The sequence below is a fragment of the Meles meles genome, chromosome 12 (genome assembly GCF_922984935.1).
Source record: "Meles meles chromosome 12, mMelMel3.1 paternal haplotype, whole genome shotgun sequence".
NCBI classification, from domain to species: Eukaryota; Metazoa; Chordata; class Mammalia; order Carnivora; family Mustelidae; genus Meles; species Meles meles.
The window spans coordinates 29,744,361-29,771,505 of NC_060077.1; the positions used below are offsets into that span (position 1 = coordinate 29,744,361).

The 27,145-nt window shown below is 42.2% G+C and overlaps 1 protein-coding gene across 2 annotated transcripts in view; it reads left to right on the forward strand.

The window, feature by feature from the left end:
- SPECC1L (sperm antigen with calponin homology and coiled-coil domains 1 like) overlaps nt 1–27,145 on the forward strand; it is a 136,358-nt gene that overhangs the window by 4,008 nt on the left and 105,205 nt on the right. The window contains exon 2 of one of the 2 annotated variants that reach the window (XM_046025368.1): nt 19,741–19,871. The exons of the other annotated variant lie outside the window; for it this stretch is intronic. The gene's annotated coding sequence lies outside the window, so the exon portion shown is untranslated. The remainder of the gene's footprint in view (nt 1–19,740; nt 19,872–27,145) is intronic. 2 annotated transcript variants of the gene reach the window in all.

Here is a 27,145-nt window from a genome sequence, read left to right on the forward strand (position 1 = left end):
TTTTCTTTGATTTTTTTTTTAAAGATTTTATTTATTTATTTGACAGAGAGAGATCACAAGTAGGCAGAGAGGCAGGCAGAGAGAGAAGGGGAAGCAGGCTCCCCGCCGAGCAGAGAGCCCGATCCGGGACTCTATCCCAGTACCCCGAGACCATATCTGAGCCGAAGGCAGTGGGTTAGCACTGAGCCACCCAGGCGCCCCTAAGTTCTCTATTTTTAAAGAATAATTGGGTAACTCCCAAAAGGAAATTTGTCTACTAGAAAAGAGTGCAGATCTGTTAACAGTGTTTTTCCCACATCATCAGTGTAGTTCTTTTCTGGTTAAATCCAGAGGTTTGTTCCTGCCTCTGTCTTTGTGAAATATATCTGTTCATAGTCATCCCACATCCCCACCACCAAGTAAGTTTAAGTCCTTCAACAACTCCCGCTGTCTTCATAATCAGATTTACTAATCCTTATCTTGTTGTCCAGGATGCTTCATCACTGGGCTTTGGCCTCCATTCTCGTCCCCCCACCCACCTTCTTTGGTGTTTCACTGAGTTTTGCTGAACCATTCTTGGTCCCTTAACTCTCTCCAGTCTCCGTGTCTCCCTCTGCTGGAATGTTCTTCTCTCAGTTCTTCCCATTATCACCTTATACTCAACTTAGATATTACCTTGCCTTGAAGGCATCCCTTGATCTATTTCCTGCATACCTGTCTAGCTTCCTGTCTGGTGAGGATTTGGTGCCCTGTGTTTTGTCTGTTCCCTCCACTAGCCAGTAACGTCACAGTACATAGCAGTGTGTGTGGCTTGACCAAAGGTTGTTTCATCTGCTGGGTGCGTTATGTGCTAGACATGTTAGCAACTACCAAGGAAGTAGAGATTACTTTAAGCCCTTGCCCTTGGGAGTTTTACTCTAGGTGCGCTTGACCTCTCCAGCTGTGAGACACCCTCCAGTTGTACACTCCGATTTGCAAAGTCTGTTTAGTTTTATCTTAGTGTTTAACTCAAATTTTATTTCTTGAAGGAGGGACTGTCTCTTATGTGTTTTATAACCTAGAAACCATCTGGGCATTATCTTTGTTCCCAGCTCTGGAAGGAATGTGCATTTGTTCTGTATTGCTTCCCTCATTCCCCTTGGATACCTTCCACCTTGGGTTTTTTGTTTTTGTTTTAATTTGATGTGTTTGGACAGTAAAGGTTTAAGAAATAAAGATATTAAATTGCAATTCTCTATTGTGCATGTAACAAATGATAAAGAGAGGGGCCCCTGGCTGGCTCAGGGGGGAGAGCATTTGACTCTTGATCTGAGGGTTTTGAGTTTGAGCCCCATTTTGGATGTAGAGATTACTTAAAAGTAAGATTTTTTTTTTTTAAGACTTGTTTATTTTGGGGGCACCTGGGTGGCTCAGTGGGTTAAAGCCTCTGCTTTCGGTTCAGGTCATGGTCCCGGAGTCCCACGGTCCCAGGGTGCTGGGATCGAGCCTCGCATCGGGCTCTCGGCTCAGCAGGGAGCCTGCTTCCCCCCCAGCCCCCCGGTCTGCCTCTCTGCCTACTTGTGATCTCTATCAAATAAACAAAAATCTAAAAAAAAAAAAAAAAGCATCTGCCTTAAAAAAAAAAAGGCTTGTTTATTTTCAAGAGCGAGCTCTTGAGTGCATATGTATGCATGTGAGTGAGAGGAGAGGCAGAGGGAGAGAATCCTCAAGCAGACTCCCGACTGAACATGGATTCCCCACTCAGGGCTCCATCCCATGAGCCACGAGATCATTACCCGAGCCAAAAACCAAGAGTTGGATGCTTAACTGACTCAGCCACCCAGGTACTCCAAAAATAAAATGTTAAGAAAAAAATGATAAAGGGAAAAGATACTTTGTCTATTATAAAAATGCCCCATATTACACTTCTTTTCAAAAGAACTGAGGTTATACAAAGAAAAATTAAAAAAAACCCTGGTTAAGGGTGCCTGGGTGGCTCAGTCAGTTAAGTGTCTGCCTTCTGCTCAGGTTATGATCCCAGGGTTCTGGGATCAAGTTCCACATGAGGCTATCTGCTCAGTGGGGAGCCTGCTTCCTCCCTCTGTCTCTGCCACTCCCCCTGCTAGTGTGTGCGGGCATGCTCTCTCTCCCTAATAAATAAAATCCTAAAAAAGACCCTGGTTAAGCTTAGGAAAGAGTCATGCAGAAAACCTAGCAGCACAGTTAAGATTTGTGAAGAAATACTGGTTAAAAATTAAAATTGTCCATTTCTGGAGCGCCTGGGTTGCTCAGTGGGTTGGAGCCTCTGCCTTCGGCTCAGGTCATGATCCCAGCGTCCTGGGATCGAGCCCTGCATCAGGCTCTCTGCTTTGCAGGTTGCCTGCCTCCCCTCTCTCTCTGCCTGCCTCTCTGCCTACTTGTGGTCTCTGTCAAATAAATAAAATCTTTAAAAAAAAAAATTGTCCATTTCTTCCTGTCCCTTCTTATATTCTTGGGAAAAAACCCAGGTCAGCCATTTTCCAGTTGCACCTCATCTACTGAGAATTCCCAAGGCAGTCTGTTGGGGCTGCTTTTTTTCCCAGAACAGTCACCATTGGACACTTTCTCCCAAGAGAAGCCCCTTTTCTCCTACTTAGGAGATAGCCAGTGTCCTGAGTCCCACTCCCTCTTTCCCTGGAAATTTCTCCTTGTGGTTTGATTTTATCCTACCAGGCTCCAGGATTCTTGAGCAGGACCTATTGGATTTTCTTCTTGCACACTTTTCTTTTTTAAACTTTAGTGGATTTGAGCCAGTCTTAAATCTTCTCTCATGTTCTTTCTTATTCTCCCTCTCTGGCACTCCGCATTATCTGCAGACTCCGTTGAATCCTTACGGTTACCCAGGTCTGCTGTGTTTCCCCTGTTACCAATTACCTGCTGACCTTTTCAACCTATCTCCCTCCTTTTTAGTCTTCATGCCAACCTCATTGCAGTCTTATTCATCCTCGCCTGGTGCCCCCACACAAGGCCTCAAGCTTTTCATTTTTTTTAATTTTTTTTTTTTTTAAATCTCCTCCTTGCCTTAGGTCTTGGCCCCCACTTCCTTCCCATACTCCATTTTTCATCATTCTTTTTTTTTTTTAAAGATTTTATTTATTTATTTGACAGAGAGAGATCACAAGTAGGCAGAGAGGCAGGCAGAGAGAGAGGGGGAAGCAGGCTCCCCTCTGAGCAGAGAGCCCAATGCGGAGCTTGATCCCAGGACCCTGAGACCATGACCTGAGCCAAAGGCAGAGGCTTAACCCACTGAACCACCCAGGCGCCCCCCCCTTCTATCATTCTTTATTATTCATGTATTTGTTTGAATACAAGAATACCTGAGTGCCTGTATTCATTTGAATACATGACTGATGTATTCATGTATTCTATCGTATATTTGTTTGCAAACATGTATGTTTTTAAAAAAATAACAGGCTTATCGAGATATAATTCATATACCATAAAGTTCACTCTTTTTGAAGTGTATACGTCAGTGCTTTTAAGTATATCCATAGAGTTTTACGCTGATCACCACTGTCTAATTCCAGAACATTTTCATCACCTCAGAAAGAAACTTTGTTCTGATTAATAGTCACTCCCCATTCTCTACTCCCTCCAGCCCCTGGAAATCCCTAATCTACTTGTGTCTCTATAGATTTGCCTGTTTTGGGCATTCATAGAAATGGAATCATACAGTTTGTGCCCATTCGTCTGCCTTCTTTCATTTAGCATGATCTTTTTAAGTATTGTCCATGTTGTAGCATTTATTAGTACTTCATTCCTTTTATGGCCAAATAATAGTTTATACTTTGTTGATGGACAGTTGGGTTTTTTCCACTTTTGGTGATTATAAATAATGCTGCCCTGGACATTCATGTATAGGTTTCTTTGTGGTTGAATATTTTCAGTTCTTTTGGGTGTGTACCTCAGAGTGGAGTCACTAGGTCACATGGTAGCTGTGCTAAACTTTGAGGAACCAACAAACTTCCAAAGCTGCATCATTTTACATTCCCACTAGCAGTGTATGAGGGGTTCAGATTCTCCATCTCCTCATCAGTGTAAGGTTTTGTGAGTATACTTTAATTAAAAAAAAAAAAATTCTTTCTTTTTTGACACTCCTTGTTTTTTTCACTATTTCTGGAAATTCCATTAAATCAGCTGGCATCACTCTGACTCATTGTGATTAATAGCTTCATAGTAGTATTCCATAGTAAAAATACACCATTTAGTCATTTAGTTCAGCAGAGTTATTTATTTATTTAGCTTTACTTAGTTTTCTTAAGGAAACTCTGTGCCCACCGTGGGGCTCAAACTCACAACCCCAGATCAAGAATCATAAGCTCTACCGACGGAACCAGCCAGGTGCTCCATCAATTCAGCAGATATTTATTATGTGGCTTTTTTTTTTTTTTTTTAAGATTTTGTTTATTTATGTGACAGAGATCACAAGAAGGCAGAGAGGCAGGCGGGGGAGGGGGGAGCAGGCTTCCCACTGAGCAGAGAGCCCGATGTGGGGCTCGATCCCAGGACCCTGGGATCATGACCTGAGCTGAAGGCAGAGGCTTTAACCCACTGAGCCACCCAGGTGCCCAATTTTATTTTATTTCTTTTAAAGATTCTATTTTGGGGTGGCTCCATTGGTTAAGCGTACCACTTGTGATTTTGGCTGAAGTCACAGTCTCAGGGTCATGAAATCATGCCCTCCGTCAGGCTCTGTGCTCAGCTCCTTTCCCTGTCCCTCTCTTCCCAACTCAGGTATGCACACACACACTCTCTCAAAAAAAAAGATTCTATTTTTAAGTAATCTTTACACCCAGCATGGGGCTTGAAGCCACAAGCCCGCCAAGCAAGGAGCCCCAAGTGGGATTCGATCCCAGGACCCCGGGATCATGACCCGAGCTTGAAGGCAGGCGCCTAACCGACTGACCCAGGCTTCCCATGCGAAATCTTACTTTTTAAAAAATTGGAACATATTTTACACGTTCTGTTTTCTTTTTTAAGATTTTATATATTTGAGAGAGAGCGCGCACATAAGATTGGGGGGAGCACGGAAGGAGAGGGAGAAGCAGATTCCCTGCTGACCCTAGGGTCATGACCTGAGCCAAAGGCAGACACTTAACTGAGCCGCTCAGGAGCCAGGAGCCCCTCTGTTTTCTTAATATCTGGTTGGTTTTGTTATATTGAAATTCTGACAGGGGATTGAGCTCTATTGCTTGAACTTGCAATACATTACTCATGCAGTGAAGAAAAACAGTGCGGTCTTAAATTGGCAACAGCAAAATCAGTGTAATTGAGTTACATGGTTTATCTCAGCATTCAAGAGTGTGGACCATGACATTTTGAACTCAGAAGGAAGTGCTTTCCCACTGTTTTTCTCTTTTTCCTTCTTACATCCTTATCCTACCACTCATGAGTGAGCAGAAGGTCTACACGTCTACAGTTACACGGTATCTTATAATAGGAGTAAACTGTGTAACAGGTGGTTAACTGGCATGTCTAGAAAGAGTTTGCTAGGATTTACTTATGACACACATGTCCTTTTCAGCACTGATTCAGGCTGTTCACCTCATAGCTTTGATTCTTTTCTTTTTGGGGGGTTTGGTTCCATCCTCTGTATAGTTATTGGCTGGGGCAGGGCTGGCATGGCTGGCAGAGCTGGAGAGGAGGGAATGCTATAAGCCATACTTACTGTTCGTTTCCAAGGCACATCCCACCATAGTTAAATGTCTCTGAACATAGAGCACTTTGGAGGCCCTCAGTACTCTCACTGTACAGGCCACCCCTTGAGATAAAGAAAGACAATCTAGGGAGTTACCCAGTTGTGGTGGACTGGTGTGGGCTTTGGAGTCAGACCTTGGACTTGATAATCATATCCATCTCTTTAGATGAAGGAGGATTGAATGCAATGAAGTGTGTGAAATTTCTAGTGTAGTGCTTGACATGTAGTTGGCCCACAGGTTTTACTTTTCCTTCTTTCCCTCTTGCCAGTGAGGTTTCAGAGGGATGGGAGAGTGGTAGAGTTTGATCATCAGGTCATCAGTTTCTGCCCGGCAGCAAGGGGACTGCAGAAGGAGGTACAGGTAAATAATGAGGCCATGTGGCTCCTTCTCACATTTCATTCTGGGAGATCAGAGAAAGCCCTTCTTTGAGCTATCTGTCCTTTAGCAGGAAATGTGAACGGAAACCCAGAAGAGTAATGGGCCTGTGGCAGAGACATTCCCTTCCTGTCAGCCAATTCTGTTGAGTTGGCTTTTTCAACTCAACAGAATGTCTGTGCAGATATGGCCCTGTGTGTGGTAAGGTAAAAAAAGATGGAGATTTTCCCTTCCTCCCAGGCTTAAATCAATCCCTGTACACCAAGGTTTCTAAGTCTTGGCACTATTGATATTTTGGGTCATACAGTTCTTTGTTGAAAGGGGCTGTTCTGTGTACTGTAGGATGTTTTGACCATCCCTGGCCTCTACCACTCGATGTTAGTAGCACCTCTACCCCCGTCGTGATAAACAGAAATGTCTGCAAACAGTGCCAGTGGTCCCCAATTAGGCAAAACTGCCCACTATTGAGATCATGACCTTATACTTCGTAGACATAAGGAAAAAGGACTCCTCAGTATTTTTTAAATTAATTTTTCATTTTATCTAACCAGTGAAATGCTTGTTGAAAAAGATTTCACTCTTATTAAATCAAATTCAAATTCGAATCCTTTTTTTAAAAAGGGGTCACGGGGGAGAGGGGAGGAGAGGGAGATCAGGGGAGAGAGAGACTTTTAAGTAGTCTCCACACTCATCATGGAGCTGGATACAGGGCTCAGTTCTACAACCCTGAGATCATGACTGGAGCCGAAATCAAGAGTCAGCTGCTTGACTGACTGAGCCACCCAGGTGCCCCATTTGATCTTTTTTAACTTGTTTAGTTTAGAAGGACTTCCTTTATGCTGTTGACAAAACAATTCTCTAATCTAAATTTTTGGCTTTTTGCTTGAACAATTGGGAACTTTTTTACTATTTTTTTAAAATGAGTTTTTCAGTGTAATTTATTTATAACAAAATGCTTCCGTTTTATTTTTTTTATTTTTTTAAATTTTTATTTATTTGACAGAGATCACAAGTAGGCAGAGAGGCAGGCAGAGAGAGAGGAGGAAGCAAGCTCCCCGCTGAGTAGAGAGCCCGATGCGGGGCTCGATCCCAGGACCCTGGGATCATGACCTGAGCTGAAGGCAGAGGCTTTAACCCACTGAGCCACCCAGGTGCCCCAATGCTTCCATTTTAAATGTACAGTGTAATGGGGTTTGAAAATGTATATGGCCATATAAGCAGCACCTCAGTCCAAATACAGAGTATTTCCATAACTCCCAAAATTTCTCATATCTTTTTTTTTATAGTAAGTTTCATTTACTTCCTTCTCTCTCTCTTTTTTTTTTTTAAGATTTATTTATTTGACAGATAGAGATTACAAGTAGGCAGAGTGGCAGGCAGAGAGAGAGAAAGAGAGGAGGAAGCAGGCTCCCAGCTAAGCAGAGAGCCCGATGCAGGGCTCGATCCCAGGACCCTGGGATCATGACCTGAGCTGAAGGCAGAGGCTTTAACCCGCTGAGCCACCCAGGTGCCCCTCATATCTTGTTCAACTAATTTCCCCTTCTTCCTTCCCCAAGCAACCACTGATCTGCTCTCTGTCACTATAGAAAAGTTTGCATTTTTTAGAACTTTATGTAAATGGAATATATCAGGCTTCTTTCTTTTTTTCCTTTTTAAGCTTTATTTATTACTTGAGTGAGAGCAAGGGAGAGGGGCAGAGGGAGAGGAAGAGAGAAAGAATCTTCAGCAGACTCCTTGAGCAGGGAACCCAGTGTGGCCTCAATCTCATGATCCTAAGATCACGACCTGAGCTGAAATCAAGAGTCAGGTGCTTAAAGGGCTGAGCCACCCAGGTGCCCCTCAGGCTTCTTTAATATATCATAATGCTTTGAGACTCATCCATGCTGTTCCATGTTATCAGTGGATTTTCTCTTCTCTTGCTGGGTTTTATTTTATTATATAGCTGTACCGTAGTTTGTCCATTTCCTTGTTGATGGGCATTTGGGTTGTTTCTGGTTTGGGGGTATTGTATGTATTTTTAAAAAGCTGCTATGAGGAGCACCTGGGTGGCTCAGTGGGTTAAGCCTCTGCTTTCGGCTCAGGTCGTGACCTCAGGTTCCTGGGATGGAGCCCCACATCGGGCTTTCTGCTTGGTGGGGAGCCTGCTTCCTCCTTTCTCTCTCTCTGCCTGCCTCTCTGCCTACTTGTGATCTCTCTCTGTCAAATAAATAAATAAAAATCGTTAAAAAAAAAGCTGCTATGAACATTTATGTATGTCTTTGTGTGCATATATGTTTTAATTTCTTTTGGATAAATACCTGGGGCTGAATTACTGGGTAATAACAGTATGTGTTTAAATTTATGAGAAACTGCCAGAATGTTTTCCAAAGTAGCAGTACTGTTTTATACTTCTAGCAGCAGTGTGTGAGTTCTAGGTGTTCATGTCCTCACTAACACTTTGTCTCTTTTGTTTTTTTCCTCGTGAAGTGGTTCAAATCTAAAATTTTAAGCTTCTTTTTAAATTATTTATTTAAATCAAAAATTTATTTATTTATTTTTAAGCTCTACACCCAGTGTGGGGCTTGAACTCAGAACCCTGAATCAAGAGTTCAATGTTCTGGGGCGCCTGGGTGGCTCAGTGGGTTAAAGCCTCTGCCTTTGGCTCAGGTCATGATCTCAGGGTCCTGGGATCGAGCCCCGCATCGGGCTCTCTTCTCAGCAGGGAGCCTGCTTCCTCCTCTCTCTCTGCCTACTTGTGGTGTCTGTCAAATAAATAATAAAATCTTAAAAAAAAGAAGAGTTGCATGTTCTGACTGAGCCAGCCAGGTGGCCCTTTAAGCTTACTTTTTAAAAAGGTTTTATTTAGGGGCACCTGAGTGGCTCAGTGGGTTAAGCCTCTGCCTTCCGTTCAGGTCATGATTCAGGGTCCTGGGATTGAGTCCTGCATTGGGCTCTCTGCTCGGCATGGAGCCTGCTACCCTTTCTCTCTCTGCCTGCCTCTCTGCCTACCTGTGATCTCTCTCTGTGTCAAACAAATAAATAAAATCTTAAAAAAAAAAAGAAAAAGAATTTAAAAAGGTTTTATTTATTTGAGAATTAGAAAGAGCATGAGTGTGGGGCGGGATACAGAGGGAGAGGGACAAGCAGACTCCACACTGAGCAGGGAGCCTAACACGGACACTTGATCCCAGGCCCCTGGTATCAGGACCTGAGCCAGAGGCAGACGCTTAATCAACTGAGCCACCCAGGTGTCCCCCCACTTTTAAGCTTATTTTTAGGGGTGCCTGGGTGGCTCAGTCATTGGGCATCTGCTTTGGCTCAGGTCCTGATTCCAGTGTCTTGGGATCAAGCCCCCGGGTCGGGCTCCCTGTGTTTATCCCTCTCCAGCTCCCCCATGCTTGTGTTCCCTCTCTTGCTGTCTCTCTGTCATAAATAAATATCTTAAAAAAAAAAAAAAAAGCTTATTTGTAAAGGATTTTTTGCACTGTTACATTTGAGTAGTGAAATGCCAAGAGAATATTTCATTTTGTGTTTTGGGTCAGAGTTCGTTATAAATGTAAAATAGATTAGTCTTTTTAATGGCCAGCAGTTTATTTTATGAATATAGCATTGTGCTGTTGGGTAACTGCCCGCCAAAACTCCAAGCATAAAGCCGTGGCTTGAAGGGGTCCTGAATAAACTTTTTCTTTTTGAAAATATTCACAGACCTTGGCTGAGGAAGGAATGGCCAGAAGAGACTCAAAATTTCTTGCATTCTGGGAGTTCGAACTTCGGGAACCAATTTGTTTTGGACTAAATCTGGAAAAATAATTTGTGTACTATAGCCAAAATTCTTTTAGGCTGTTCTTTTCCAGCCTTGTCACTAGTCTGGAATGTTAAGTATTGTCAGTTTAACTGCCTTTCAGCAGCTTATATTAAAAAGAGAGCTCCAGAAATGGATCTGAAGAGGTCTTGGTATAACGATAGGTTTTTGAAAAGAGAGAGAAGCAAACCAAGAACAAAGGCTTGACTATAGAGAACAAACTGATGGTTACCAGAGGGGAGGTGGGGGGCGGGGAGATGGGTTCAGTAGGTGATGGGGATTAAGGAGCGCACTTGTGATGAGCACTGGGTGATGTATGGAAGTGTTGAATCACTGCGCTGTACACCTGAAACTAATGTTACACTGTGTATGTTAACTAACTGGAATTCAAATAAAACTTAAACCTAAAAAAAAGGGTTTTTTTGTTATTATTTGGAAAGCAGTAAGAAGACATGGTTCTAGTTTTGAAAAATCCAGGGAGCCTCTAATTTCTAAAGATTTCCTTGTGTTTAGTCTTGTAGAATAATAGAAATCATAAATTAATACTAGTGGGCTTCTCTCTGGCCAAAACCAAATGGACATGGAGTTATGCTTTTGAATTTTTTTGCTGATAATTAACTCCTTTTCTTAGCATCCTGTCTATCAGTAGCTATGGTTTAGTGGAAAGAGCACAGGTTTTGGGCAGGCTGTTTACCTCCCTAACCCCAGTTTCTTCCTCCTTTCCACGTAGGGTGATGATGAGAATCAGGTGTGCTGATGCAACACTGGCCTTTCTCGCTGATGGTCTCCAGGCAGCTTGCTTTTAATTTAAACAACAGCCCCACCACCGGCAAAGTGTCTCTACCTCCTCATGACTGTTTCCCCTTAACAAAGCCAAAGTTTTGAAAAGGTCTTTATCCTTCATCTCCTGCTTAGTTTTTTATCACATTCCACTGCAGTCTGACTTGGCCCCTGACCTTCCTCTTGGGCTTGTGAGCCCTGCTCACCGTCAGCTCCTTAGTGCTAACTTCAGTATCCACTTGGGCATGGTTGGTCAGTGTGGCTTTTCTCCTGTTGATACTCCCTTCACAGAGCGTGACCGGATGGAAAGGAGGAAGCTGAGAGGGAAAGTGGGAAATTAGAGGGGTAGCTGTTTTTTTCTTCATCTGTGACCATGGGGGTGCTTAAGAGTGGTACACCGCTAAGGTTAAGGAGAGGACACTGGGGCAAAGTTCCTTCCTTCTCAGGGCTGCAGGTGGAAGTGGATAAGAGGTGGATCTGAATGCCACCTTTCCCTCTCAGTAAGTCATAATGGGGATCACTGATTTCTGGAAACAATACCATAACAAGACAAACTACCATATTAAATGTGCACATTAGTTGATAATCACACCCTGATTTTGGGCATGAATTAAAATCAGTGTCAGGTCACCTGACTGGCTCAGTCAGAAGACCATGTGACTCTTGATCGTGAGGTCGCGAGTTTGAACCCCACGTTGGGTGTAGAGATTACTTAAATAAATAAATAAACTTTAAAAAAATCAGTGTTAAAAATGAGAAGGTATTGTGTTACAATAAAAATAAGCACTTGGGGCGCCTGGGTGGCTCAGTGGATTAAGCCGCTGCCTTCGGCTCAGGTCATGATCTCAGGGTCCTGGGATCGAGCCCCACGTCAGGCTCTCTGCTCTGTAGGGAGCCTGCTTCCCTCTCTCTGCCTGCTTCTCTGCTTACTTGTGCTCTCTCTCTGTCAAATAAATAAAATAAAAAAAAAAAAATCTTTACAATAAAAATAAGCACTTGAAAGTTGTCACTAAGCATTATAATTGTCAGCTGCTTAGTGATCATTGAAGTATTTTGAGCGGTAATGGACTTTTGTATGTGGATCCAGACTAAGCAGAAAGTTGTATGTCCAAAACCATTTCACCTTGGCTTCTTTCCTTCCTCTCCCTGTCTCATGCATCTTGCATACACGCCCACTTGCACATGTGCAGGGTTTTGACATGACAGGGCTCACACTTTTCCTCTGAGTAAGCCTTGACTTTTTTTTTTTTTTTAAAGATTTTATTTATTTATTTGACAGACAGAGATCACAAGTAGGCAGAGAGGCAGGCAGAGAGAGAAAGGGAAGGAGGTTCCCTGCTGAGCAGAGAGCCCAATGCAGGACTCGATGACCTGAGTGGAAGGCAGAGGCTTAACCCACTGAGCTACCCAGGCGCCCCAGCCTTGACTTTTTCAATGGAGTCTCACTCCAAGTCTGTAAAATGTTTACATTTAAATGCATTTTTTCTGATTGTGTGTCATGATTCACAAAAGAAGGGTTCGAAACATGTATGTGTTGAGGCATTCACTATTGGATCAGTCTACTGCATTAGGATTTATCTAATTAAAACATTTCTTACTTAATTTCTTCAGTGTTCTGTTTGGTTTTTGTAGCCCACATGCTTTATCAGATTGGTTTTTGGTTTTGATTGGTTTAGTAAGCTGTAGTTACTGACTCCAGTGTGGCTAGTTTCCTAAATTTCAGTTTTCCCTTGACTGGGTGATTCCTTCTCCTCCGTATTTTAAGTCTGTTCTTATTTTACATTTTAATATAATCCCTACATTTCATATACGGAGTTTGTGAAATAAGAGAGAAATGTATCTATATCATTTGGGCTGAAACCCTTTTTGGATTTTTAGTGGCATGTTGATAGGCACAAAAAAATCATACCAAATCAACAGTTTCCTTTTTTTTTTTTTTTTTTTTTAAAGATTTTATTTACTTATTTGACAGATAGAGATCACAAGTAGGGAGCGAGGCAGGCAGAGAGAGAGAGAGGAGGAAGCAGGCTCCCTGCCAAGCAGAGAGCCCGATGCGGGGCTCGATCCCAGGACCCTGGGATCATGACCTGAGCGAAAGGCAGAGGCTTTAACCCACTGAGCCACCCAGGCGCCCCTCAACAGTTTCCTTTTTAAAAGTAGTTTTGATTCCTGGTTCTGAATGGTATAAATTATGAAATAGAATTTTTGAATTTCTGAAAGATCCTGATCCATCCTCCTTGCCGTATAAACAAGGCTCACAGAGTTAGCATGACTTACCAAGGTCATGCAGACTTGTCAGGCTTGCAACCACAATCCAGGTCTCTTGATAATCACTCCAGTGAGCTCCTTACCATATATTTTCAGTATTTCCTGATATATAATTTTCAGTGGGAAAGAACCAGAAGCAAGTGTTGTTTGTTGACATCTGTGTGCAGTAGTATATAATTTAATGTAAGTAGTGAGTATAAACAGTCTTTAGTCATTCCTTATAAAGGGTTTCTCTTTCAAAGTGTCTTTTGAATTGCTGCTTTTATTTTAATAAGGCCATTAGTCATACTTGGGGCATGCAGAGTGTTCTTCTCTACACTAAAGCCCACATTTATCCCATCTTTTCTGTGGGCTGTCACCCTGCTAAGCTGTTTAGGTTCATTACTTCATTTAATCCTCTCAACATCCTTATCAGGGAGGTAGTATTAGCAGCCGATTTTACTTCGAGGAAACTGAGATTTCAGAGAGGTTGAGTAACTTGCCCAAGGATACATATTTGTTTGTACAGGGTAGGGCAGTCTCCAGGATACTGGTTGTTTTAAAGGAGCACAGTAGATTTTAAAATATCAATTAAATAACAGTTAAATTTAAATGGTTTTAAATAGCCATACATTTTGCATAACAGAAGGAGAAAGAGGTTCTAATTGGAGGTGAATAGGAGGCATTCAGAGGAAAAAGTAGTGACCTAAAGTAGTGACCCTGTTAAGATCCTGGTGTGGGGGCACCTGGGTGGCTCAGTGGGTTAAAGCCTCTGCTCAGCTCAGGTCACGATCTCAGGGTACTGGGATCGAGTTCCGCATTGGGCTCCCTGCTCAGTGAGGAGCCTGCTTCCTCATCTCTCTCTCTGCCTGCCTCTCTGCCTACTTGTGATCTCTGTCAAATAAATAAATAAAATCTAAAAAAAAAAAAAAAAGAAAATGCTGGTGTGACTTGATGCACCTGGGTGGCTCAGTTGCCTTCAGCTCAGGTCCTGATCCCAGGGTCTGGGGATGGAGCCTGCATTGGGCTCCCTGCTCAGTGGGGATCCTGCTTCTCCCTCTGCCTCTGTGACACCCCCCTACTTGTGCTCTCTTGTGCCCGCGATCTCTCTCTGTTAAATAAATAAAATCTTTTAAAGAAATCCTGGTGTGACTGTAGGAAGAAGAGATGGGGATGTCCCTGTAGTTGCCATCAGGTTCCTGTCCCACATGCTGCCAGGGCTGAAGGTGCTTCTTGATGAGGTTGGGGCCTTAGCTCTCTGGCAGTTCCCAAGACACTCTGTGTTCTCCGCGCGGGGTAGATCCTTCTTGATGCAGTATCCTGACGGTAAAGATAAATTTTCCAGGTCCTTTTGGGATTATTTTTGAAACTTGATTGATGTGCTCCTTATACGTGGGTAGTTGGTGAGGATGGAGTTTCTGAATCACTGAGATAAAATGCCATCCCTGATCTTGGCTTGTTGCACATTTTTTTTCCCTCCCAACCTTTGTGCGTTGGGAAGGTAAATTACCCTGGAATGAGTGTATCAGGATTTTTGTTCTTTTTCTTTGTACAGGTTATTTTGTCCATGAACTCTACAGTTAGGTTTTATCAGCTCCTCTTAAAGGAGAGAAAACAGTTGCAAAGATAGAAAGTGATTAAGAGTCTGTCCACAATCACACAGCTTGTATGGCAAAGCTGGAGCTTGAACCCAGCTCTCAGAGAGAGACCAACCCAGAGAGAGACCAAAGGGAACCTTGTCATTGCTCTGACCTATGTAACATTGTCAGCAGTTCTGTGAATTTTGCTGAATTAGAAGGTTTTTGGAGTCAGAAGCTACCTTTGAAATTCCTTAGAATCCAACCTCCTTGTAGTGTAGATGAGGATCCTGAGTGGACATGTGACTTAGGTTAAAGACTTGTTTGAGGGAGAACTCTGGGTTTTAAATCAAAGTCAGAATTTTAAGATATCCTAAAGGCCTTGAGCTGAATTGGACCAAATGAAAATTTTATCAGATACAGCTGTAAATTTTTTCAGAATATAAATTACACAGCTATGAAAAGGAGAACAGTGAGGTGTTTACAGTTTCTTCAACATTTCCGTGTGTTTGAAAATTTCTGTAATAAAATGTTGGCAGACGGCCGGGGAGAGAAAAAGCATTTTAGGGGACGTTTGCATGAAAAAGACATGTGAGGTGGGATTGGGAGAGGGGGAGCGGGCTATGGACATTGGGGAGGGGAGGCGAACCATAAGAGACTATGGACTCTGAAAAACAACCTGAGGGTTTTGAAGGGTCAGGGGTGGGAGGTTGGGGGAACAGGTGGTGGGTAATGGGGAGGGCACGTTTTGCATGGAGCACTGGGTGTTGTGCAAAAAGAATGAATACTGTTACGCTGAAAAAATAAATAAAATGGAAAAAAAAAAAAAAAAAAAAGAAAAAGACATGTGAGTGGCAAATGGGTGGCTCCCCTTGTTGGGTGTCTGCCTTAGGTTTGGGTCGTGATTTCAGAGTCCTGGGGTGGAGTCCCATGTCAGGCTCTCTGCTTGGCTGGAAGCCTGCTTCTCCCTCTCCCACTCCCCCTGCTTGTGTTCCTTTTCTCTCTCTCTCTCTCTCTCTGTCAAATAAATAAAAAAAAATCTTAAAAAAAAAAAGATGTGAAAACATTTGAGTATTAGGTAACCATGAACTCAGTGTGTGCTTCTGGTAGCTCATAGAAAAGCAGCTTTTCTTTTGATTAAGAAGAACTTCAGTGTCTAGATCAAGAGAAGTAATAGTCAAACTGAGCTTTGCTTGCCAGACCAGATCTGTATAGCATCAGTGCCCAGTTCCGAGGGCCCATGCACCATGTTGCCAATAGACACAGGTGGTGTGTAATCTGGAGACGTGGTTGGAGCTTCATGGGGTTGATGTGGAAGAAGGGCAGGCACAGAGTAGAACTGTGGTGGTCTTCAGATCCTGGGAGGGAGTGGAATTAGAGTAGTACTTTTATTTATTTATTTATTTATTTTTCCCATTTTATTTATTTTTTCAGCGTAACAGTATTCATTGTTTTTGCACAACACCCAGTGCTCCATGCAAAATGTGCCCTCTCTATCACCCACCACCTGTTCCCCCAACCTCCCACCCCTGACCCTTCAAAACCCTCAGGTTGTTTTTCAGAGTCCACAGTCTCTTATGGTTCGCCTCCCCTTCCAAATTTTTTTTTTTTTAATAAACATATAATGTATTTTTATCCCCAGGGGTACAGGTCTGTGAATCGCCACTTCACAGCACTCACGATAGCACATACCCTCCCCAATGTCCATAGCCCCCTCCCCCTCTCCCAATCCCACCTCCCCCCAGCAACCCCCAGTTTGTTTTGTGAGATTAAGAGTCATTTATGGTTTGTCTCCCTCCCAATCCCATCTTGTTTCATTTATTCTTCTCCTAGCCCCCTAACCCGCCATGTTGCTTCTCCACGTCCTCATATCAGGGAGATCATATGATAGTTGTCTTTCTACGATTGACTTATTTCACTAAGCATGATACGCTCTAGTTCCATCCACGTCGTCGCAAATGGCAAGATTTCATTTCTTTTGATGGCTGCATAGTATTCCATTGTGTATATATACCACGTCTTCTTTATCCATTCATCTGTTGATGGACATCTAGGTTCTTTCCATAGTTTGGCTATTGTAGACATTGCTGCTATAAACATTCGGGTACACGTGCCCCTTCGGATCACTATGTTTGTATCTTTAGGGTAAATACCCAGTAGTGCAATTGCTGGGTCATAGGGTAGTTCTATTTTCAACATTTTGAGGAACCTCCATGCTGTTTTCCAGAGTGGTTGCACCAGCTTGCATTCCCACCAACAGTGGAGGAGGGTTCCCCTTTCTCCACATCCTCTCCAGCATCTGTCATTTCCTGACTTGTTCATTTTAGCCATTCTGACTGGTGTGAGGTGATATCTCATTGTGGTTTTGATTTGTATTTCCCTGATGCCGAGTGACGTGGAGCACTTTTTCATGTGTCTGTTGGCCATCTAGATGTCTTCTTTGCAGAAATGTCTGTTCATGTCCTCTGCCCATTTCTTGATTGGATTGTTTGTTCTTTGGGTGTTGAGTTTGCTAAGTTCCTTATAGATTTTGGATACTAGCCCTTTATCTGATATGTCGTTTGCAAATATCTTCTCCCATTCTGTCAGTTGTCTTTTGGTTTTGTTAACTGTTTCCTTTGCTGTGCAAAAGCTTTTGATCTTGATGAAATCCCAATAGTTCATTTTTGCCCTTGCTTCCCTTGGCTTTGCCGTTGTTCCTAGGAAGATGTTGCTACAGCTGAGGTCGAAGAGGTTGCTGCCTGCATTCTCCTCAAGGATTTTGATGGATTCCTTTCTCACATTGAGGTCCTTCATCCATTTGGAGTCTATTTTCGTGTGTGGTGTAAGGAAGTGGTCCAATTTCATTTTTCTGCATGTGGCTGTCCAATTTTCCCAGCACCATTTATTGAAGAGGCTGTCTTGTTTCCATTGGACATTCTTTCCTGCTTTGTCGAAGATGAGTTGACCATAGAGTTGAGGGTCAATTTCTGGGCTCTCTATTCTGTTCCACTGATCTGTGTGTCTGTTTTTGTGCCAGTACCATGCTGTCTTGATGATGACAGCTTTGTAATAGAGCTTGAAGTCCGGAATTGTGATGCCACCAACTTTGGCTTTCTTTTTCAATATTCCTTTGGCTATTCGAGGTCTTTTCTGGTTCCATATAAATTTTAGGATTATTTGTTCCATTTCTTTGAAAAAAATGGATGGTATTTTGATAGGGATTGCATTAAATGTGTAGATTGCTTTAGGTAGCATAGACATTTTCACAATATTTATTCTTCCAATCCAGGAGCATGGAACATTTTTCCATTTCTTTGTGTCTTCCTCTATTTCTTTCATGAGTACTTTATAATTTTCTGTGTATAGATTCTTAGCCTCTTTGGTTAGGTTTATTCCTAGGTATCTTATAGTTTTGGGTACAATTGTAAATGGGATTGACTCCTTAATTTCTCTTTCTTCAGTCTTGTTGTTGGTGTACAGAAATGCAACTGATTTCTGTGCATTGATTTTATATCCTGACACTTTACTGAATTCCTGTACAAGTTCTAGCAGTTTTGGAGTGGAGTCTTTTGGGTTTTCCACATATAGTATCATATCATCTGCGAAGAGTGATAGTTTGACTTCTTCTTTACCAATTTGGATGCCTTTAATTTCTTTTTGTTGTCTGATTGCTGAGGCTAGGACTTCTAGTACTATGTTGAATAGCAGTGGTGATAATGGACATCCCTGCCGTGTTCCTGACCTTAGCGGAAAAGCTTTCAGTTTTTCTCCATTGAGAATGATATTTGCGGTGGGTTTTTCATAGATGGCTTTGATAATATTGAGGTATGTGCCCTCTATCCCTACACTTTGAAGAGTTTTGATCAGGAAGGGATGCTGTACTTTGTCAAATGCTTTTTCAGCATCTGTTGAGAGTATCATATGGTTCTTGTTCTTTCTTTTATTAATGTGTTCTATCACATTGATTGATTTGCGGATGTTGAACCAACCCTGCAGCCCTGGAATAAATCCCACTTGATCGTGGTGAATAATCCTTTTAATGTACTGTTGAATCCTATTGGCTAGTATTTTGGCGAGAATTTTTGCGTCTGTGTTCATCAAGGATATTGGTCTGTAGTTCTCTTTTTTGGTGGGATCCTTGTCTGGTTTTGGGATCAAGGTGATGCTGGCCTCATAAAATGAGTTTGGAAGTTTTCCTTCCATTTCTATTTTTTGGAATAGTTTCAGGAGAATAGGAATTAGTTCTTCTGTTTGGTAGAATTCCCCTGGGAAGCCGTCTGGCCCTGGGCTTTTGTTTGTTTGGAGATATTTATTTATTTTTTAAGATTTTATTTATTTGTGAGAGAGAGCATTGGGGGGAGGAGCAGAGGGAGAGGGATAAGCAGGCTCTGCACTGAGCATGGGGCATTGACCTTGGAGCCCAGCGCTGGGCTTGATCTCACAACCCTGAGACCATGACCTGAGCGGAAATCAAGAGTCTGATTCTTAACCAACTGAGTCATCCAGGCGCCCCAAGAGTGGTACTTTTGAATGGAGAGCTTGGATTGAGGTCAGAGGAAAAAAGTTAGAGGGAAGGAGATGCTGCTCAAGCTTTCTCATGCCTGAGCTCTGCCAGCATGTTATGCCCCTTCATCTTATCCACACCAGCACCAAGTTCTTCTTTAGGATTTGTAAATCCGAATTAGGGCTGCACTGACTTTAGTCTGTTTGTAGTTTGCCATCCTGTTTTGGACAAAGGCCAGAGCTTGACTGGCCTGCTGGACCCTTTCCCATTTCTGTATTCTAGTCAGATCCAAGTTCTTGGAGTCCTTCAAGTGAGCCCATGCTTTCTCACAACTCTCTGAGATGTACCTCTCAACTGGTTCTTGAGAGACAGAACTGAGGACTAGCTCTTTCTACTGCCATTGTGCCTTGTATATCTGTTTTCCTTGTTTTATCATTAGAATTTATGAAGGATGGCATCCTCTTCACTGTTTATGTATCTTGATTCTCCCACTAAACTGTGAGCTCCTTGAAAATAGGTGTTTTTGTCTTAATTATCCTTATGTGTCCATGTATTTATTTATGCCTTGTCTGACTAGTGTCCTAGAGAACTGGCATTTTCCATGGCACAAAGTATTCAGTGAATGTTGAGTAAATAATGACTTGATTCAGAACTTTTTAGTGGTCAGTCTCCTCCAACAGTAGATGTTTGTAACTAGAAGATTTTTTTGTTAGTGATGTTGCATGCAGGATTTCCTATAAATGGCCTCCAAAATGTTTACCATTTTTAAGAGTCTGTGGTTTGATTTTTTTTTTCAAGTCATCTCTACACCCAACATGGGGCTTGAACTCACGACCCTGAGACCAAGAGTTGAATGTTCTATCAACTGAGCCAGCCAGGCGCCCCGTGGCTTGACTTTTAAGTAGTATTTTATCTACCGTATCTGTCAGGTAAGAGATGGCCCTTTATTTGTTTTCTTCAGTAGGTTTTAATTATGTGATCTCCTTGTAGATGTAAAGGAAACTTAAGCTTCCTGTGTGGCTGTGGATGTGTAATTAGCTTTAGGCAGGGCTCCTGGAACTTTAAATCCTGTCCTGGGGAGTCCAAGTACAAGGACATCCTGGTGAGAGTTCTGGCCACCCAGACTGCAGCCTTCTTAATACAGGGTTATTTCTGTAAAATGAGGGCAGCTGTGCTTCTGCCTGCCCATGCCTAACAAATAATTATTTTAAATGAAAAAGTATCAGGTATCTATAAATTAATGTGATTATAGCTGAGAATTTTATTTGTACAGCTGTAACTTAATACATACTGACTTAGAACTGGTGATAAATTTTGTGCTCTTAAAAAGATAGATTGTATATTAAATAACATGACAGGGGCGCCTGGGTGGCTCAGTGGGGTAAAGCCTCTGCCTTCGGCTCAGGTCATGATCTCGGGTCCTGGGATCGAGCCCTGCATCTGGCTCTCTGCTCAGCAGGGAGCCTGCTTCTCTCTCTCTCTGCCTGCCTCTCTGCCTACCTGTAATCTCTGTCTGTCAAATAAATAAATAAAATCTTAAAAAGAAAAACAAAACATGACAATACCTTCAAAATGAAAAAAAATTTGATCAAGAATATCAGCACTGATCCAAAGGACAGATAGATAAATCTAGAAGTTGCGCAGTATAGTTTTAGTGTTGTTACATTTTGTTCATATCTTGTGAAATATTTGTTGAGATGAAAACTACACATTCCTGATGAAGTTCTTGTGTGTGGTTGCACTGGGGACCATATGGAGCAATGGGCAGGGTATGGAGTTTGGATTCATGCTGCTGTCACTGAAGAATGCTGAGCCAGGGAGAGTGAGTTACATTCTCTGAGCCTCTGTCAGTGCCTGTATGGGCTCTTGTGAGGATTCAGTGAACTGTACCAGGTACTGCACAGCTGGGACACGATGCCTGCCCCATGGGAGAGCTCAAGGCCTTCCGTGCCTTTCCCTATTTTGGGCGCAGTGCATCAGTTTTGATGTTTTTAAGAAATACTACTTGAGAAATACATCTGACATACTTCATGGATTTATTGTAGTTTGAGATTATTCTTAGTATTTATGGAGGCAGGATCCATACTGTTATTGTGAGAACTACTTTTTATTCCTCCCAAACCTTGACTTCTCTGGACTAGAGGTAGATTCTTTTTTTTTTTTTTTTTTAAAGATTTCATTTATTTGACAGAGAGAGACCAAAAGAGAAGGAACACAAACTGCGGATATGGCAGAGGGAGAAGCAGGGTTCCTGCCAAGCAGGGAGCCCGATGTGGGGCTCAGTCCCAGTACCCTGGGATCATGACTTGAGCTGAAGGCAGAGCCTTTAACCCACTGAGCCACCCAGGCGCCCCTGGACTAGAGGTAGTGATGGGTGCTGATGACAGCTCTGAGCAGAACTGGGGAAGGAATAGTAGTAATTTACACCACATCCCCTTTTCAACTTTCTTTTTCTTTTTTAAATTTTATTTATTTATTTGTTAGAGCCCAAGCAGGGGAAGTGGCAGGCAGAGGGAGAAGCAGGGTCCCCACAGAGCAGGGAGTGGGATGCAGGACTCAATCCCAGGACCCCAGGATCGTGACCTGAGCTGAACACAGTTGCCCAAACGACTAAGCCACCCAGGCGTCCTCCCCCCCACCCCCTTTCATTTTCAGGCACTTAAAGTGCTATGAACTGTGCTGGTCCTTTCCCTCCACTCTGTAATCTGTCTCATGCCCAGGGGACTCTAGAGGATCTCTAGGCAGGGTTATCAATTCCTCTTTATTAACCAGTTAGGGGCCAAGATCTGGTGAATTAGCATCTGTTTATGAGGATCTTTGCCCTTAGATGGGGTCATTTTAGAAAATCATGGAAGCTGGGGCTCCTGGGTGGCTCAGTCAGTTAAGTGTCTGCATTTGGCTCAGGTCATGATCCCAGGGTTCTGGGATGGAGCCCTGCATCTGTCTCCCTGCTCAGCGGGGAGCCTGCTGCTCTCTCTCCCTCTGCCTGCTGCTCCTCCTGCTTATGCGCTTGTGCGCTCTCTCTCTCTCTGTCAAATGAATAAATAAAATCTTTAAAAAAAGAAACCATGAAAGCTTTTTTTGTTGTCTCAATGTTTGGTGGTTGCTGTTGAAATTTAGTAAGTAGGGGCCATGGAATTTTAGATTAAATGAAGTGTCGGTTCTGCAAAATCAAAATTTTTCCTTTGACCTGCCACAACTTTGGAATATCTTGTTGAATAATTTACGTAGATAGAGAAAAACTGTTTATGGCTGAGCCTAGAATCTAATTCCATTTTACACAAAGAAGGCATTTTAAAAGTGTAGTTTTGGTATAGATGGAATTTTCCAGGAATGCAGTTACTGTAGACATTGAGGAGAAATTGTTTTGTTTTCAGCTTTACCAAGGGTATTAGTCAGAGTTCTCCAGAGGAACAGACCAGTAGGATCTACACAAACACACACACGCATGCAACTAAACAAAGAGAATTTTTATAAGGAGTTGGCTCACATGATCATGGAAGCTGAGAAGTACCAGAATTTGTAGTCAGCAAGCTTGAGACCCAGGAGAGCCAATAGTTCAAGTTCCAGTCTGAGTCTGAAGGCCTGAGAACCAGGAGAGCTCCTGATGGTGTAAAATCAAGTCTGAAAGTTGGTGGGACTGAGACCCAAGAAAAGCCAGTTTTTCAGATGGAGTCCAAAGATGGGAAAAAACCAACATCCCAACTCAGGGAGTCAGGAATCCCTGTGAATTCAAATGTTTATCTCATACAGAAACATTCTCATGAAAAAAAAAACTAATAAACAAAACAAAACAGATCTTTAAAAAAAAAGAAAAAGAGAAAGAAACATCCTCACACCCAGAATAATTTAGCCAAACGTCTGTGCACTTCATGGCTCAGTCAAGTTGGCATATAAAATTAACCATTACACTAAGAGGGATTCATCCTTTAAGGAAAACACGTTGTTGATAGCATGCATGATAGATGGCATGGAATCTGAGTTGCAGTACTACCAAGTGCCCAAGTCAAGACTATCTGTAGTCACAGATTCACAGTGATTTAGCTTAGAGGTGTGGATTTCTTACTGTTTTGTTCCTCAGATAGCCTTGCTTGAAAATTCACATTTATTTTATTACAATTTACTTTTATTTTTTATGTTTTAGTTGCCAGATTATGTAGATATTTTTAGAAAGTATCTGTATCTGTGTGTATATAATAAATAGGTTAGCTTTGGATTCCACTTTAGTAGTAAAGGTGTGTTTACATATTTCTTGGAGAAAGGGAGCTTTGGGTCCAGTGTCGGTGAGGGTGAGTGAGTGGTCTAAGATCTAAGATCTCAAGCTGCCAGTGTCTTGGACCAGTGTGTTTCTTAGCATTTCTAAGCTTTCAGCTGTGATCTTTGCAAAACTGTAGTCCTTCTCTTTATCTTATCAGGTATTTTATAATATTCGGATCTACTTTCTAGAAGTCCTTGTTTTGATGTTCATTAGGTTTTTTTTTTTTTTTTTTTTTAAGATTTTATTTTTAAGTAATCTGTACACCTACCTTGGGGCTCAAACTCACAACCCTGACATCAAGAGTCGCATGCTCTTCCAACTGAGCCACCTAGTCTCCCAGGTGTTTTTTATTTTTGCTTTTGTAACCACTTTATTGAGATATGATTCATGTGCTACACAATTCACCCATTTTAAAGTGTAAAATTCAGTGGTTTTCAGTATATTCACAATCATTATCACAATCTGATTCCAAATGTTTTTTTTTTTTTTAAAGATTTTATTTATTCATTTGACAGAGATCACAAGTAGGCAGAGAGAGAGGAGGAAGCAGGCTCCCTGCTGAGCAGAGAGCCCAATGTGGGGCTCCATCCCAGGACCCTGAGATCATGACCTGAGCCGAAGGCAGAGGCTTTAACCCACTGAGCCACCCAGGCGCCCCCTGATTCCAAATGTTTTATCCCCCTGCAAAAAACCCTGTATCCATTAGCAGTCAGTATCCATTCCTGCTACCCTAATCTTTGACAACCTCTAGTTTACTTTTGTCTCTTTGAATTTGCATATTCTGAACAATTTGTATGACTGGAATCATACAATACATGATTCTTTGTGTCTGGTGTCTTTTATCTGGTATAATGTTTTCAGGGTTGGACTGTGTACTGGTAGTTCATTTCTTTTTTCTTTTTTTTTTTTTTTAAGATTTTATTTATTTATTTGACAGAGAGAGATCACAAGTAGACAGAGAGGCAGGCAGAGAGAGAGAGAGGGAAGCAGGCTCCCCGCTGAGCAGAGAGCCCGATGTGGGACTCGATCCCAGGACCCTGAGATCATGACCTGAGCCGAAGGCAGCGGCTTAACCCACTGAGCCACCCAGGCGCCCAGTTCATTTCTTTTTTATGCCCAAATAATATTCCATTGGATGGATATAGCACATTTTGTTTATCCATTCATTGGTTGATAGACATTTGGAATTGAAACAAAAGGTTACTTTGTATGCCAGTGGTGTGTAAACAGAACTATGTGATAGTAATATGTATCCTGTAAATAACAAATACACGTTGATAAATAAAAATTTAAAGGCTAACAATTCTGTGATGGTTTAATTTGGGAGAATTTTTTTTTCCCAAAGATTTTATTTATTTGACAGACAGAGATCACAAGTAGGCGGAGAGGTGGACAGAGAGAAAGGAGGGGGGAGGCAGGCTCCTGCCAAGCAGGGAGCCCGATGGAGGGGCTTGATCCCAGGACCCCGGGATCAGGACCTGAGTTGAATGCAGAGGCTTTAACCCACTGAGCCACCCTGGTGCCCCTAATTTGGGAGAATTTTTTGAGATGGTTTGGGTTGTTTCCAGTTTGTGGCTATTATGAATAATGTGTCTGTGGACATTTGTACATAAATTTGTGGACAAACACTTTTATTTCTCTTGGGTATAAATCCGGGAGTAGACTTGCTGGATCATATGGTAACTCTGTTTAAGCATTTGAGCAACTGCTAGACTGTTTTCCAAAGTGGCTGCACCATTTTATATTCCTTCCAGCTGCATGTGAGGATTTTAATTACTGCACATCCTTTACAACATTTGTTACCTTTTTTTTTCTTTTAGATTTTTAAAAAAGTAATCTCTACACCCAGTGTGGGGCTTAAATTTATAATCCGAAGATCAAGAGTTAACGCTCCACCAACTGCACCAGCTAGGCGCCCCTCTATCTTTTTGATTATAGCCATCCTAGTGGGTGGGAAATGGTTAGTTCCTTAGGTTTTACGTGGTAACAGCAAGAAAGGGACAGTCTGTTACATTGTCTAGTATGGTAGCTACCGTACTTTTACGTTTAAATTGGTTAAAATTAAATAAAAATAAAAATGCATTTCCTCAGTCATACCAGCTACATTTTAAGTGTTCAGTAGCTACAAGTGGCTAGTGGTTACTTACTGTATTGGACAACACAGATACACATAAAACATTTTTATAATTGCAGTAAGTTCTATTGAATGGTGCCTGTCTAGGAAAAGTTAATTTGGATGCGTAGGCAGAGAATGATAGAGAGTCTGAGTGGTGTAGAAAGGAGTGCAGGAGTGGAATTTGGAGAAGAAAAGAAAGAAACTTCAGGGAGCCATCTACAAAATATGAGACTTAGACAAGAGTAGGCAAATAAAAAGGGAAAGTGGAAAGTTGAAGGAAAGGTTCTTAGGAACTTGGTTTTTCCACAGTACTTCGAATTAGCGATGGATCCAGTGTCATTCCTTCATTTTATCGGTGAGAAAAGCATAGACTTGCTGCTGCGGTTTTGCTGTGCTTTGGTTGCTGTTAATAACAGCATTCTTTTTGCTCAAAGGCTTTATCATGTTGAGGGCTGGAGCAGAGCCCCCTTTGCCCTGTCTCACTGTTCCTGCCACCAAACCAGTTGGTACAGTTTATATTATGTCAAAGCAAGATAAATCTGGAGTGTCTGAGCTTAGTGTCGGTCAAGTACTCATTAAGGCTGTTGGGATGAGCCTTTTCTTTTCCGAAAGTTTATTCTGTAAGTTTATTTTTGTTAGTACGTAGAAATCTTCACAGAATAGAACAGCCTCTTTTTGTGCTCACTGTAGTTTCTCAAGAGTCATCATACACAAAACTGCTTACATTCAAATAGGCTTTCATTTTTGTGAAAGCCAACCTGGTGTGTGACATCTTTCCAAACCTGATATTACTTATTGTGGGGATTGCTTTTCTAGCTTAATTAATAAAGATATATTTAAGGGTTTATATGGGTGTAGTTTTTGGGTGCTGCTGGTGTTATTTCAAGTTGTCTAAGCTGTGAAATCAAGCATGAGCTGTTTAGGTGGTAGTCTTGTCACATTCCTTACAGGTGTATAGATGGCTTTGTTTTCTGAACCAAAAAATTGAGGTTTATGTTCTTCTTTCTTTTTAATTTTATTTATTTATTTGAGAGAGTGAGCGCACATGAGAGAGAGCATGAGCAGGGTGAGGGGCAGAGGAAGAGGGAGCAGCAGACTCCTTACTGATCAAGTAGCCTGATGGGGGCTCAATCCCAGGACTCTGAGATCATGATCCGAGCCGGAGGCAGACGCCCAGCTGACTGGGCCACCCAAGCATCCTTGAGGTTTATGTTCTGATAAGGAACTTTGTTGCTACCCCTTGATAAAAGAGATATGCTGGGAAATATATTTAGATCCTAAATGATAGAGTTTCTGGGATGTTCCTCTTGGTGTAGGCGAGGTTATCACAACAGATACTTGAAATTAGGATTATGCTGGATAATTTGGGAAAATACGATCACCCTTAAATACCTGTAGAATGGCTAGTTCTCAAATGCCAGGATGATTATTGCTTCATTAAATGCTAACGATAATGTATGCTGTGTCATATTTAGCTAGTTCCATTAGCAATCTAGGATATTCCTTTTTTTTTTTCCTTATAGAGAGTGTGTGCATGTGCTCCTCTGTGGGGGGGTAGGTAAGAAGGGTAGAGGGAAAGATGATCTTAAGCAGGCTCCAGGCTGGGGTGCCTGGGTAGCTCAGTGGGTTAAGCCTCTGCCTTCAGCTTGAGTCATGATCTCAGGGTCCTGGGATTGAGCCCCGCATCGGGCTCTCTGTTCAGCGGGGGAGCCTGCTTACCCCTCCCCCTCTGCCTGCCTCTCTGCCTACTTGTGATGTCTCTCTCTCTCTGTCAAAAAAAAAAAAAAAAGGACTCCAGGCTTAGCGTGGAGCTTGATGTGGGCTCCGTC